Consider the following 17,320-nt stretch of genomic DNA (forward strand, 5'->3'; position numbering starts at 1 on the left):
AATCCGAAAACATTGCACACATCAAGTAGCTGTGGTCATCCGCAGAATCTGAATGGCAGCTTGCCTTGCTATGATTGTTGCTATGATTTCTTGCCTACAAGTTCTTCCACAAAACTCCCCTGTGAAATATATGAGCGGTCATACCTTAACATTTCAGTCTTCAAATTCGGTGGAGGTATTCATTGAATTAGTAAAAATCTCAGTGTGGAAATTTGCTATCCTGCAATAAGGAGATGTAACTAAATGGGACTAATACATTCCAAAGGTTTGTACAAAAAATATGCATAGATCTGCATTTCAAACGAGGTTCATAACAGTTTTATAGATATTCGTCTTTATTTTGGGGTGAGATTGAGAGTATGGACTCTCTTATACCACTTAACCCCTATAGCGGTTGATTCCATGCGATATTGGTAAATGAAAAGCAAAAAAGAACTAAAACCAACCTTTTTACATGCAAAGCAGTTATAATTATTGACAGACATATGTTAATAGCAAGAGCTTATTTTGCTCTATGCCATTAGTCGTCAAGCATCCGCACGCCCTCATGGACCACCAAAAACAATTTTGGCTTTCACGTCCATGAAATCGTGATCATAAAATTGAAATGGTATCAATATGACATACGAATTTTTAGTACCTAATTTCAATAAAATTATCGAAGTTAACTTAGCCATAGCAAATTTATTCGTGTGTTAATTGTTGCCACCTTGCCGAAAATTCTTACCGGACCACCAAAATGTTTTCGCGGTTGGTAACCGCTGGTCTCTATCACTACACCCGTGTCCGATTCAGCAGAATCGTATATCGGTAGTGGTATTTTGTGATGTTCACGCAATTGTCCCAAATATCGTTAGTAGCCTGATTCGTTTACTTTATGACTGCATTCAAAGCTGAGGAGATGTATGTTTAATCTTTGGACAGTGAGAACACCAACTGCACTATTCCAGTCAGTATTAACGGAGCATGAGTTGGAGGGAATACCATCATTTTTTTTTAAATTAATTTCTTCAGTATTTTTGTGACGACTGTATTCTGAATTTTTCCAGTACCTGCGGAAACCTTTAGAGCAATGATGCGCTCTTTATTTTCTCCAGACGACTTGCAAGTTTGCAAGCGAGCATATTACCCATCAGATGATCCTGCCTTTGAGTTCTTCTTGCCAAAACCATTAAGCAACATGATTTCTATATTCAGCTTTACTTGAAAAAGAAAGAGTTTGTCATTCGTCCATATTGCATTTATAAAAAAAACTAAAAAAATAATAAATGATTAACTAGAATATTCACTGCTTACTTCAGCTTTCCGTACGAATAATTGGTTTTATATCTGGAGGTTTCATGGCACTAACTTCAAATGTTATAAATGCTGCTATTCAAATGGTAAATGTTATAAATCGACTTTATCTATAATAGTCTTTTGATATAAAATAAGAGATACTTTTTTCATTAATTCTGCTTATTTAAAATGCAATGGATTCGAAAAAAATGACGCTTGTTATCTAAAAATACAAAAGCCTGTGATAAGCCTATCTGTGATATCTAAATATTATTCAATGCATACATCCTCCGCACGGATTGCCGTCTCACCATAATAAACCAGTAGGGTGTATTCACATGGCAATCTAGAACGTATTTTTTGGTCCTCCTTTTTTCCTTCTGACCTGAAAATTCCCGGTAAGATCTTTAATGCGGTCTCAAAAATGAACTATAGGATTTGCAATTTATATTACAATCTATTGCAGAGATCTACGTAGATACATAAGCGGAGGATGTGTATTTAATTTATATGCATCTAAAATAAAAAATTAGGAACAATCAGATGCTTTTGAGATAATTAGAAAGTGACAAAAAAAATTATACTCATAATAAATACTACACCATGTGTATTCAATAGAAACTAATTCGTTCGAAAACACCGAAGAATGCCGCAACAAAGAGAGCCTCATCAATGGCTTAGATTTTTCTGAGTTACGGAGGTGTATTTATTGCAACAGATGCATTCAGATAGTGAATAATAGTGATTACAATAGGTTTTGCTGCCATCCCTTACCTTGGCCCTTGTCCTGAGAGATTTGTTGAAATAAAATCCGCGCCATGCTGGTTACTAAGGGCATAGTCTAAAGGGGAAAATCTACTTTTTCGGTTGGTTATTCATTTAGTTTAATGTAAATAATAAGTGATGAATGATTTCGTTTTTTAAACACCGTATAAATGTATTGTTCTTTGCGTTCCTTGTCTTATCTATCAAGGCAAAAAAAATAAAAAAATAGCTGAGAACATGAGACGCGTAAAAATTATTAGATTTATCGAAAAACATTTTAGAGGAAACATTAAAATTGATTGTACCAAATTTTTGTTCAGAAGAATGAAGAAGAAAGAATTAAATTGGAATACAAAATCTTCGAAGACTTTGAGTTTTGAGCATGAAGGAGAAGGGAGTTAATCAGCTGAGTGGAGCAAAAGACAAATTTTTTTATAGTGTTTAGGTAGGTCAGTAAGATGAGGGAGGAATAGGGAGAAGTCAGAGAGATTATATTGTTTTATGTATAGTTTTATATTAGATTTCAAGAGACAGCGGGGTAGTTAAGACTGTGATAGAAGGAAGAATTTGTGATAACAGGGGAAAGAATATAACGGGTATTTAATCGTTTCAAATTTCATGATAATAATGAGATTCTTATGATGAAGTATCAAATCTGAAAAGAAGTTAACCATTTTGTATGATATTTTACTAGTTCTAATTCATGCATTTATGCGTTATAATTTTATCATAAATAGCCTTAAGAACCTATTCAATACCATACAGGAAAATAAATCAATACCTACAATTGAAATTTCGTCTGTCAACAAACTGAAATATAAAAATTCTTTTCCTAAGGTTTTCATGGCAAAGGTTTTCTGCTCACCGGAAAAAATATTGAAAGGCGGAAAAAGTGGCGACGGAACGGATCGACATAAGACAAACCCAAAACCAATTAGCATTTTAAAAACATAAATAAAATACTGAATAATATGCGTGTTGAGGATAAAAATTTATTTTCAATAATTCACCGTTCAAAACTTTTAAATAGAAACTTGCTACCGTTTAACTCATTATCGAATTTCATATCTATCTGGTTTTATAATAACTAGGGTTAAATTAAATACGTGCCCCATCAAAATTTGGCCTTAAAATGCTGTCAACTGCGTTAACGTTAACGACAGAAAAAACCTCTGATTAAAGGAATTGAGTAATGATTCTCTACTTAAATATTTGAGCCCATAGGTAAGTAGCAAGCCCTGGTTTCGACCTAATTAACGGCTCTAATCGCGGTAAACATCGTCGTTTAATCATCGTTTGGTTTACTTGGATTTTGGAAAAGCTATTAACGAAAATAAATAAAGGAAGTTAGGTTAGAACTGTAACGGTGTGTCTACTTGAAATTGGAAGAAAGGAAGTAAGATGAAACGAGATAGAGGGTACCCGGAGGGATGGGGGGGGGGAATTAAGGATAGAGAGAGATAAAAAAGGAAAAAGGGAGATAGAGGAAGGTGGGGAAAGAGGAAAGACGGAAAAATAATTGATTGGACCCGAAAAGTAAATGAATTAAATCTCCCGAAACTGATTACATACTACTCTATGGTGGCGCTTTTCTTTCTTAGGTAATATAACTATCAGATTCCCGAACCATAATCCAAGAAATTTGAAATAATATTTTATTATTTTATTTATTTTAGAATTACGTTGCAATTAGGCGATTTTCCTGGTGGCAACGGTCAAGTTTGGTCAAAGATAACTCTTACAACGGAAAATACATACATACACGCACTAGAAAAACCGATAAGAGACAAAGTATTTTTACATACAATGACACTTCCACATCACATACAAACTTCCTCATCACATACTAAATGCCGTCCACATCACATAAAAACAATATTTTAATAACTACAATGAAGTTTATTACCCAGTGCCTGCTTGACATTTTTTCTTAAAACTTCTAAAATTCGATGGAAAGTGCTCAAAGAAACCTCCAGGCAGCAGGTTCCAATCAATAATAGTTCTATTTGAAAAAGAGTATTTTTTTCTTACTTGTTTTATGCGTCCTCATTTTTATTTTGAAACTATGGTCGTTTTTTCCCTCCAAGTTAGGCTTTTCCATCTCTTTCCAAAAATATTCCCACTCTTCGTCCTTTTTAACAATTCTATGCATCGCGCCTAACCTACTCCTTTTTTCTTCTATTTTTCAAACTCTCCCATTTCAGTACATCTAACATTTCTGTGACACTATCTGCTCTTTTGTACCTTCCGAGTACATATCTTGCTACCTTTCTTTGAACTTTTTCTATCTTTTTAATAAGTCTCACCTCATATGGATCCCATACTATGGAGGAGTATTCTAGGATAGGGATAACCAGTACCTTATATGCATTTTTCTTTTGTGACTACGCTACTTCCTTCTGAATTTCTGATTACCCAATGCAATACTTGAAATCCCTTCCGTGTCAAATTATCTACTTGGACTCCCCGCCCAAGATCCCTAGTTAAGCAAATGCCTAAATTTTGCATTGACTGCTACATGGGATTATTTCTCCAAAGAGGGTGTAAATTTCCTTCCAATTATACCCTCGTGTTCTACAGTTTATTTATTATCCATCCTGACGTTAACATAAATTGCTGATCTCAAGCTTCTTCTGGGACTTGAGTATTTAAAACATTTTATGGTATGCGATATATATTACCATCTCTAATATTTTTGGTGTGCTTCCGTAGTTTGGGAGAAAATTAAAAATGCTTGTAGCGACTTCTCGGTTCTAGTAATTAGTGGTAAAATGAGATCGGTTTAATTTTATTTGCCCTATTATTTGTATATTTATGTTGTTATCACTTAATTTTTAATCTAGTTAATTGCGTACAAATTACATTTTTAGGGCGAACGATTTTTATTTTAAGAGAAAAACAACGCAATCATTAAGGTCTTTTTGGCCTTATAATTCCTCGATAACGTGGGGTGCTCTCCTAGGCCGATATTTGCTTATGAATTAGTGCTTTCCAATTTAAACCTACTGCTTAAAATGGCTGAATGAAGTCCATTTTGAACTAATGAAAGTTAGTGATACGATAGTTCCTCATTTTCAATGTAATATATTTATATTTAAATTTGAAATCCTGTCTCGCTGAAAGATATATTGAATTGAAAGAATTGTACTAGAAACTTTAAAAACTTTGAAAGGGGAGATGAACATTTTTCAGATCTATATGTAAGGACTTCTGAAGCTCTTAATTTAGCTAAATCAAATGTATAATCCAATCATCCTAATCCCCTTGCATTATTAAGGCAGTGTCCCATATTAAAAATTCCGCATCGTCGTTGCTTCTTAGTGTACGCTCTTGAAGAATTTCTAGTATTTCTTGTAACAGAAGAAAGTATGGCAATTTTTTTTGCTATTAAGTTCACGTTTATGAAATATTTTGGTAATGAATCCCATTAGTTTCACATTGAGAACCTAAAATATCGTTATTATTCAATTGAATGCTTCATTTGTTTCCGTTTTATTTTAGTTTTTTTTGTCCATTTTCCGCAATCAGCATAGCAGATTTACGAGGGTCATCTGGAAAGTAGTACCCGTTCGTGCCGCATGAAGTGCTGACGACGCGAGTAGCCGCTGGACGAGGTCAGATAGCTTCAGTGGCTTGTCTGCCTTCTCTGAGCCAAGTTGCGTGACGCTAGCATTGCCTGTGTTGTTTCTGTGATTGTTTACAATGTTTAAAAAAATTGAGAACGCCGCCAGTTGTGAAGTGAGGGCAGTGATTAAATTCCTCAATGCAAGAAACGTTCGCCCATGTGATATTCATCGCCAATTAAAGGAGGTGTATGGAGACAATGTAATGGACGAGTCGTCTGTTCGGCGGTGGTGTCGCAACTTCAACATGGGGAGGGGGAACACACACGACGATGAGCGTTCGGGGAGACCGTCTGTCATTACAGACCAACTGGTGAGCTCAGTTGACGAATTCGTGAGGAACGATCGGCGCGTCACAATTGATGACATCTGTGAGCATTTTCCCAATGTTTCTCGAACAATTGTTCATGAAATTGTTAAACACCATCTGCATTATGCAAAAATTTGTGCAAGATGGGGCCCTCGCGTATCTCAATGAGCTGGCGGCGAAGGACTATGCAGCAGGAATACAGAAACTTGTCACACGTTATGACAAATGCCTTAATTTGCTTGGAGATTATGTTGAGAAGTAGTTTAAAGTATCCTCTTTCAAATAAAATTTTTTATGTTTGTTAATATTTACTTTTGTGTCTTTATTTCACGGACGGGTACTACTTTCCGGATGACCCTCGTATATAGCAAGGGCACGTATAAAATTTATTATTGCCATATTCCTAGTGCCTATCATGAATAATGAACAATTCTATGTTGATAGACGTATTTTTGACGAAATATCAAAGTAAACCATTCTTCGAGAATGGATTTTGAACATCTAGGATATCCCTTTAAATATCATCCTGATTTTAATTAAAACGCAATTAAGATTTACCATCGCTTAAGGTGCAATTGATCGAACGGGGTTATTATAAATCGAGGATTTATATTTTATACGATTAGGAGGTTTTCACTATCGCATTTATGCAATCATTTTTAAGAAATCATTGAGAAAAATTAAATGTCATATTTTGAAATGGAAATATTTATCCCACAAAGGAAGAATTATTTTAGTTACTACAGTTGTCTACGTATAGTTGCAGGTGTGCAACGATATTACCACATACTTAATTGGGAGGACTTGATAAGCTAAAATGTTTTTTGACATTTGGTTCTTTCTTCACTCATCAGTCTTAGAACATCCACATTTCGCGTTTGTTTTATCGTGGTACTGAGTTGATTTTTCATGTGGTTCCCAATATATATGAGATAACTAACTGTTCGTATACTAGGAGCGCAGTAGCGCAATCCACACATTTGACATATTATCGTGCAGCTGCGCGAGGGGGGTAGAAAAATATTGGGCGTACATTTTCATGTTTTATGTCTTTGGTTTAGGGTCGTCGGATGCGATGGACCAGAGTCGGAGATCTTATTCATACTCGCCGCAAGACGTGCGCGTTAGTCCTTTTAAGATTAATACCGCTAGAGATACGATATAACCCATCTCCATAGTCATATCTACATATTTATCATTCTGCGAGAAAATTAAGCATGTGACCAGCTGTTGTACCCATCCATCCAATGGTGTACGAGGCCATATTGGGCCTTCGCGTCCTCAATTTCCTTCCTCCATTCTGTCTTGGTACTTGATGCTATTTTTCAGTTCCTGCTTCAAATGAGGCGTTTTGCATACTCTTTCAGTGCTCCCACCCACCTCTTTCATGAGTTTCTTCCTGTTCCATTCCCTTTAATCTTGGCATTAAGGAGTATTCTGGGGGTCCGATACGACCATCCTGCATATTCTGCGTATTGCAATCTTCTCGTTCTGATACATGTCGCGAAATGAGCATTCTTACTGGGTGCTCTTGTATTTTTTCTTCATAAAATTACAGTAAAATGCATTAATTCATCAAAGGGATATCTTAAAAATGTGTTTGGTTTTTTTCTTTTTCAAGGTAATTTACCTGGATTTCGCTTATGTTCACGATTTTTTCACGGATCAAGATTCGTGAAGCATAGGTCTGGCCAAGCTTGAGATTTTTACATTTAGAAGATAGATTCCCTTGTATATGGTTGCTTATCATAGAAAAAAAACAAACTTCATTATCACATGTTTGATATTGTGATCGTTATTGGTATTTTTTCATCAGGTTTTCAAATAGTTTCTTTGCTCCTACTTTCCTCGATGACTTTATCTGTTTTGTGTTTGGCTGGGTCGATAAACCAATGCTAATTTCGAGCAATCTTTCCTTATGCCGATGGATCTCACTTTATAAGTTCCGCCTTCTTATCCATTAACAGAAAACATTATTCTAACCCCATTACTCTCAAGCTCCATCATTACAAAGAAAGAAACTTGCAATCTTATTAATTTTCTAATCCAAATGTAGGAAGGTACCAATGATAAATTAGAAAGTTCAAATGTGTGTTTTTTCAATTGGGGACAGCTAAATTCTCTCTAAAACTCTATGTATCAGTGGTCTCCTGTTATATAGTGTAAAATGATAGAGGAAAAATATATTTAGCAGTCAGTAGAAATCAAAAGTCGTTATACTTAGGTGAGTGTTTTTCCAGAATTGATAACCTGACGGTAATGTTTGTGAATTATTAGTGATATATCGTTTATTGTAGATCTTATAACAATATTTTAGTATAATTAGTTATGTGTGTTGATACCATCCTGCAGTACAAAGTAAATTACAAAATGGAACTATAGTTGCATCAAATCGGGACTAAAATTACTACTGAAATATAATTACATGTTTGGGTACACTAAAGCAGCAAAAAAACGCTCAACCCATAAGGATTCAGAGTGTTTCATAAGCTTTATTTTGAACTGGTAAACAACCAAGACCATCAATTACGAGGAATGATACAGGAAAATATTGGAATTATTCAGCTACTCTAATGACTCCGGGCTCCAATATTTAACATTCTCAAACTTCACTTGAACTTAACTAGAATTCTGCCAGAGGATACATTTTGCAGGGAAAGAATCTTACAAAAATTGTTCAATATCAATTCAGCAATTCACTATGCATTACTCTCCGGTAATTTGTTCGCTTTATATGTAATAGCCACTTGATATTCAATAAAATACTTAGTGGCCATTCCACAGCACTCAGTGAGAAACGTGAATTTATTAACGGTAATTATAGGATGCAGTAGGCTAATTCATTATTTATATACGTAAAGCAAAGGGAATATTATCTTTATATTGTAAAAAATCAATTTCAATTATTTCCAAAAATATCAGTTTGGACGCAACCATAGCATAAAATTTAATGGCATTTAATGAAATATTTTAAGGCATTCTGTTGCAATGTAATTGATAAAAGAGAAATAACATTGTAATCATCAACCATTAAAGAATGTTAATAGGATGGAATTCAATCATTATTCAATTTATTTGTTGAAAAAGTGCATAATGCGTTTTATCATGCTCATTTTTGTGATTGTTATAAAGAAAACAGTAAAGGAATTAAATATCAACTAAAAGGCTAATAATTTATGGTGGTTTAATTGAGACTTTGTTTTACATAGTCAGTGCCAAAATCTAATCCAGCCAAACTGTATCTGTGATTGAAGTGCAACCCGCAAGATAAAAATTAAAACTCTGTTGCTTGTCGCTCTGATCACCGCATCAGCATTAACATATTAAGAGGTGATATTATCCCGGTCATATGTATGTATGCCAGATATTTTAGCGATAAACGAAACCTCCTTTAAATATTTAACATCGTTTTTGTAACATAACTATGTAATTACATATTTACCGACAAAAACATTCGTTTGCTTTACACCGTCATAGTTTTTATATATTTTGTCGGTTAATAAAATGATGAATCTTCGGATGTAACATCAATAGCATTCCATTATAGAAGCAAATTGTGGGGTATATGCTTGGTTTTTCCTTTACAAACAAAATCCAATTTGGTATGCCCTTCACTTGTGATAATTCATATTCTTTCTATATGTTTTTTGGGATTGTTTTCACAATCAGAGAGGCCACAGAGAGAACTTGTTTAGAAACTTCTACATGTATTTTGCATGTCTTTGTTTTGGTGAAATTAGAGGCATATGGTGAGGCTTTTTTTAGCGCGCGAGAACCTCTGCATAATCTAACCGCAACTATTGCTTCAAATAGGTCCGACAATCCACCCTAGGGGTCAAATCTACTGATGTACAAATTTCCCCAACCTCTTTCAAGTATAATCTAGTCCATACAAGCGCTGCGAAATGTTTTTATGTCCAATTACAGGCATATATAGAAGTGAACGTGGCCAAATTACCATTGCGAATTGATACATTCTTTCTTGTTTCCACGACCATTTACGGTTTGGCGCATCATACCGCAAAAGTGAGATATTTCGAAATAACCCTCATTAAACTATTGATTCTACTGCCCCTGTTACCATATGACACACATGCGGTACAATCATAACGCAAGTTAAATTTTATGAGTAGCATATAACTGTAGTATGTCGTTGTAATAGTGAACTAGCAATATATATATACATATATGTATATGTATATGTATATATATATATATGTATATGTATATGTATATATATATGTATATATATGTATATATATATATATATATATATATATATATATATATATATATATATATATCTATATACATATATATATATATATATATATATATATATATATATATATATATATATATATATATATATATATATATGCATTAAATACTTTTCATATCTTTTCTGTTAATTTATGTAACATTCTTATTCTTAGGTGAAAGAAACTAGCTATTCTCTAAAGTAGTCTTTTTCAATAAAGAACTAAGTTTGCAGAGTAATTTGATTTGATTTCAAAAGTAAAAATTATTTATTAAAAAGTATTTTTGTTAAATAAAGAAGTTATTTCTGAAATAATGATAAAAAACAATTTATGATTTAATTGAAAATGTGATGCTTAAATTCTGTCACTTAAATTTTCAGAGTACTGTGATAAAGAAGGTAAATTGTAATCAAGTAAGTTATTCAGCAGCGTAGAGTTTATTATTATTCGGAAAAATTTAATATTTATGAAGCCCTCGACTTGATTCTGTCGTTCAAACCATTTAATCTTGTTAGATGACTATAAATGCAGCTTTTTTTATCTTAACATTCATCTAAAACTATAACCTTAACTGATAGACTGCCATCTACTATCATCAATAATAAATAATGATATTCCTTGATTATATTTAGTAGGTATTAAATTTTCCTTTTTCGGAGACAAAAAATTATTCTACGTAATTGAACGGTTCACTTCTCCTTTCTCCGTCATATTTATTGTGGCTTAACTAAGTCCTGTTAATTTTATTTTTGACTTTGACATGTTCAATTTGTGAATTATAGTTGATGATTGACCCTTTTTTTCCCAATGGAATCCCGAAGGAATTATTGCACGATTTAGTATAATTATACTTGGTATTATACAAGATCGCACACAAAAGTGGTAGGACTGATTTTTTTACAAGAATTTTATTGACGATATACTTGCATCGACTTAATAATCTTCAAAGTATTCTTCTTGAGCTGCTACACACTTAGTATAACGTTGCTCCCATTCCCCGTACGCCCGCTGGAAATTTTCTTTGGGGATGCCGTTGATGACCCTCTTCGAAGCCTCTTGAACTGCCTTTATCGAGTCAAAATATGCATGTGCATACATGTTTTAGAGAAATCTTCGATTTGAAAGTTTACTATTTGAAATTGTCAAATTTCAGCTAATTTTAAACAGCTTTTTGCATGTTTTTTAGAGCTTTTTAAATAGTATTTTGAATATATTTTTCACGCGGAGTTGTTATTGTAGAATATATATCATAAAGGGTATGCACGAGGGTGGTGCAATAAGTCCTTAGAACAAAGTAGAAAAAAAACTATTTTTTGGGAATTTTTTATTTTTCAACATAATCTCCATTCAACTCTATACATTTGTCTAAGCGTTTTTCCAATTTTTTTTAGCCGTCTAAAAAGTAGGATTTTGGAAACTCCTCAAAATGGGCATTTGTTTGATCGATTACTTCCTCGTTTGACGTAAAACTTCATCCGCCAAGCCATTTCTCCAAGTCTGGAAATAAGAAAGAGTAACTGGGGCCAAATCTGGTGAATACGGTGGATGTTGTAATAATTTGAACTTTAATTCTATAATTTTGGCCATCGCAACTGCGTAGGTGAGCACCAGTGCATTGTCTTGATGAAAGAGAACCTTTTTCTTTTTCAGATGAGGACGCTTTTCCTTGATTTCTATGCTCAGCCGTTCCAATAATGACGCATAATAATCTCCTGTTATCGTTGTTACCTTTTTCAAATAATCAATGCAGATGATTCCGCGAGCACCCCAAAAGACCGTGGCCATAACCTTACCGGCCGACATGACCGTCTTCGCCTTCTTCGGAGGCCATTTGCCTTCAAAAGTCCACTATTTTGACTGTTACTTTGTCTCTTGAGTGTAGTGGTGTATCCATCTTTCATCTTAAGGAGATTTTTATTACGCCCAATTTTTCGTGCAAAATTGAAGCTACTGTACCTTGTGATAGACCTATTGGCATAGGCTTATACTATTTCGCGCACTTTGAGTAGTCGATCACTTAAAATCATATGTTGCATTTTGTCAATCATTTCGGGAATAGACACTTCCACAGGGCGTCCGGATCTGCATTCATCTTTTGCGGATGCACGACCAAGTTTAAACTCATTCACCCAATTGTAAACAGTTGCAAACACAGGAGCAGATGGGCCATGAACTTCGTCCAACTCAGCTTCGATTTCTTTCGGTGTCAACCCGTCAACTCTGGCTGACTATTTAGAAGTGTTATTTAATGGAAAAAATTAATTTTCGATATTACGAGCGCCATCTCTTGAATTTTCTAAGGACTCAATGTACCACCCTCGTATATGCTGATTGCCATTTGAACTCCTGGTTTTAACCTATTATTGCCAAAGAATGAAAACTTTAAGATAGTTAAATTGACTTTTAAGAATATTAGATGATTGATCAAAAGACTTTGGTAATGATCTGAAAGTTTTAATTTCCATTGTATATAAAGTAACGAGAAATTTAAAAATTCAAATATAAGGGGAACTAATTATTAATTGAATTTGAATCAAAACTGTCTGTCTCAGCTCTTAGTATTAAATGTTTCACAATTTAGACTCAAGCAAGTAAAATATGCATTCCTTCTATGGTAACAATATTATTTGATGATATAAGAGTGTAAAGGGTGCGCTCGAAAAAATGCAACCATTTGATTTAAGGTATTTATAAAACAGATTTGCATAAACACTTAAAAATTCTTCAAAGTACTGTCCTTGGGTCTCCACACATTTTTTCCAGCGACCCTACCATGATCGGTAAGCGCCCTAGAAAGTGTCTTCGGGGACCTCTCGCAAGGTCGCAAGGAACAGTTCTGCCATTTTGAATGTTCAGTTCATTGTTGACAGCTGTTTTGCTTGGACGTGTTTTGGCTTGTCTTTGATTTTTTCCTGTTCCAAAAGATGGATCAAATAATCTAAATCGAGCGTGCCAGACGCCCGAGCACATCGACGACAGACGAAAACATTGATGACGTGAGGAAATTAGTATTTGCCAATCGTTCAATCACTGCTAGAGAAGTTGATGAGGACCTAAACATATCGAATGGCTCATGCCATTCGATTGTTACCAATGATTTGGGCATGACACGGGTCGACGCGAATTTCCTACCAAAATGGCTCAATTTCTGGAGATATAGTATCTACATCTACATCTACATAATACCCCGCAAGCCGCCGCTAGGGCGTGTGGCGGGGGGGTTAGGTCACCAACCGTAAAAAGGAAAATACCACATGCAAAACAATTACATGGAAAATAACACCCACAGCAGCGCACACACTCATGCAAAAATCCCTTCATCCAACACACATGCAAACACATATACCGCAAACGAACAAAAAACTGCACCCCAGGATGCAGCACGAAAGCCATCCTACAACACGCAAGCCAGGACACAACAAGCAAGAATGTGAAACACCACTACCACATGAACATGCACCAGAAAACACTCTACCCCCCGAGGAGATTCTAAAAGGCAGGGAATGCGACCCAACGTTGCAGGTAGCAGCAATTTCCCCCCGCGGAGAGGGACGAGGGATTGAAAGGGAGACTTAAAAACAGATGAAGAGAACACGAATGTGATCATTCGTAAAGAATGTGTTATTATAACAAAACACACAAGGATAATGGAAGAGCATGAATTTAAATAGAAATAATTATTTTTTAGACGCTGAGGGTGGCAAGTGCAATTTTTGCTATCTTTAACCCTGCATTTGCTCTCCCGTATTGTCCGTGGGAAGAAGTCCTTGAGTCGGCTAGTTCTGGCATCTATTTCCCAAATTTTATATGCATGATCCAAGCGACCAATGTATGTAGGAGTACGAATAATTTGTGAGACCTTGGTGCTTTAACATGCGGATCTGAATTTATTTAATAATTTCAATCTTGCATTTAATCGTCTCTCTGCCAATGATTCCCACCCCAAATCCATGAGCATTTCGGCGACGCTTTGCGTTTTATCGTAAGATTTTTTTACAAAACGGGCTGCCCGGCGTTGAACCTTCTCAGTTTCCTGAATGAGACCTTTTTCACTCGGATCCCACACGCTACATATAAGTTCAGGCGTCCCCCAAGGAAGTGTAATAGGGCCTCTTCTGTTCTTTATATACATACAGCCACTTGAAATCCTAGAGAACAAGCGAGACTTAGACTTTTAGAAAGGTTCAAAACAAACGAGTTTAACGATGACATTAAAGGAATTAAAATGGCCCAACACTACTTAGGTAGATCAGACCATAAAGATAAAATTAGGGAGATAGATTCTTACACATATAGATACAGATACTTATTCTTTCCCCGAACAAATAGAAATCATAATAGCAAGAAACCAAAGTCACTCAAGAAATATTAAAAACACTGAATTTACTGAACCAAATTAAACTCATACGAGTACAAAAATATTAGGTATATTCGTAGGTTCATGTGCATGTTAGTTGGTAGTTCAAGTGTGTGGGGTGTAAGGGTTCTTGCATGAATTTATACCATGTTTTGTTTGTGGACAGTATAAATTTGTGGCTTGTGAATGCAGTTTATTCTTAATCTTAATTACGGGTGGTGTCCTAATACCCCCCGCCACACGCCCTTGCGGCGGCTTGCGGGATTTTGAGTAGACGTAGATATAGATGTGAAAAGTAAGATTAGGATGTTCGCGGATGATACGGTGATTTATCAGGAGGTATCTGGGGAAGAGGATTGTTTTATTCTAGCGGAGGATTTAGATGGCATTACTAAATGGTGCTTCGATGATAGGAAAAAAACGTTGGCATAAGTGTATAATATTACTTTGAAGGGGACAAAATAGAGATTCATAAATAAATAAATAACTTTTGAAAAAACACAAAAGTTGCGATACTTCATGAACAGAGCTCGCATATATATATATATATATATATATATATATATATATATATATATATATATATATATAGCTTTCGTAGACGTTACACGGAAGTATCGAATAGTACAATACACAGTAACACAATATAGAAACACAAAAAAACACATCTTTTGTGTATGCAATCGCAAACTAAATTTAAATTTAAATTTACTTCAGTTTTATTTAAACCCAGTTGAAATTCATCGTGCAACAATATTAGGGCTCTTATTTCAAAAGGTATAAACGCCTGCAATAGCACAACAATTCCATTATGTTTGGATTCTTGGGTGCTACATGTAAACGGAACGTGCAAGGATCCATTAAACCGTCCCTCGCCTGCTGCTCGTAAGATTTTCTTTTCCTATTTGTGTAACCTGAAAGCTTTTCAAAGTTTCGTCTATGCTCTCTCGCCTTAAGTAAGTAGAAGTTTCACTATTGATCCTCAGTCTTGCATGAAGGTTGAAACCAAAATATATTTAAAATATTCTTCTTACCTCACTACGGTGTGAAGTTATTCACGAAAAATTGAATCATCAATTTCTCTCACATGCTTTATCAAAAACTTGTTATACTTATTATTGTGCATTCATAAAGATTTTCATTATACCAAAAATGTTTTCCACTATCAACCTATCAGGGTAAGCAATCACTGTTTCATTATCATTGATCATAAATAAAAATTAGGAATAAATGTAATGAAAAATATTTCCAAACCCTACCATGCTGAATGTATTAAATTTAATTAGTCAAAACTGTATGACTGCGATAGAGGTAAGTTATACATGTACACTGCAATAAGTTGATAATTTTGAAAATTGGTGTGGTTGCTTAAATTTGTTGATCTGTTATGTGCGATTTTTAAATTTTAACTGATTTTAAATAATTAATTTTATGGAATAATTAATACTTTGCTTGTTCCCCACCAGATAAACTTTCCCTATCTCTATACTCAGCAATTATCCATCTCAGCTCTTGACCGTTTCACCTCGCATTAGGTCAAATATCAGTTCGTAATCAAAATAAATAAAATTTCAAATTGAAATTAAAATTTTATCTTTGATATGAGTAATATAGCGTTCTGGTTCACCTTTGGAGTGAATATAAAGATTACCATAAAGCAAATATGCTTCAGAAATCGAAGTAGAAAAACATAGCCCGGGAATTAACAGTGTTTAAGACCCCATTTTGACCGGTGAATAATTGTCCAGAACTTGGACACTGTCTTATTCCAATACGCTTCTGCTTGAGATCCTCAAGAAATCATTAAAACTACTAATTTTTGGACGTTTTCAGAGATGTTTTTACAAAAAGTATTAGCACTATGTATACTAAGGGGGATCCAAAAATAACAGGAATAATGTTATAGATTATTTAGTTCTCAATATATTTACATTAAATTTTGTTCACCTTCAAAATATTCCCCATTTACCACAATGCACCTCTCCAAACGATGCTTCAATTGTTCGAAACATTTCTGAAATTCATTTATCCGGATGTCCTTCAGGCCTCCTAGAGATTTTTGTTTTACATCCTCCATAGTGTCAAAACGCTTTCCTTTCATGTCCCTTTTGAGTCTGGGGAACAAGAAGAAGTGACAGGGAGCTAACTCCGGTGAGTAGGGGGGTGGAAAATCAATATCATGCCGTTTTTTGTCAAAAAATGCATTACGGAGAGGGCGGTATGAGCTGGCGTGTTGTCATGATGGAAGAACCAGCCGCCTGTGTTCCAAAGATCTTTTCTAGAATCCTCTAAATTGAACTCCATGACACTTCAGACATCGCACAGAGTTGATCAGTGGTTGTGCGATGGTCTTCACGAATGAGGGCATTGAGGGAATGAGGGTCGACGTTTTCGTCAGTTCTTGATGTTGAAGGGCAGCCTGAACGGGTTAGGTCTTCAATTGACATTTCACCATTTTTAAAACGTGTAAACCACTCGTAGACTCTGGTTTTGCTTACGGTAGCTTCCCCATAAGCAGTCTTAAGCATTATAATAGTTTCCGCGGCCGATTTCCCCAACAGGAAACAAAATTTCACTGCAGCGCATTGCTCTTGATAATCCGTCATCATGTTTTTCGGCGAAATGAAAAAAGTTGTTTCACTGAAACAGCTCTCACGGACGGACCGATCAAATCACTGTGACGGCGCTGCGCATACTGACGCAGGTGGCGTGAGCCTGACGTACG

The sequence above is a fragment of the Hetaerina americana genome, unplaced genomic scaffold, assembly GCF_022747635.1.
Source record: "Hetaerina americana unplaced genomic scaffold, ioHetAmer1.1.p SCAF_10, whole genome shotgun sequence".
NCBI lineage: Eukaryota > Metazoa > Arthropoda > Insecta > Odonata > Calopterygidae > Hetaerina > Hetaerina americana.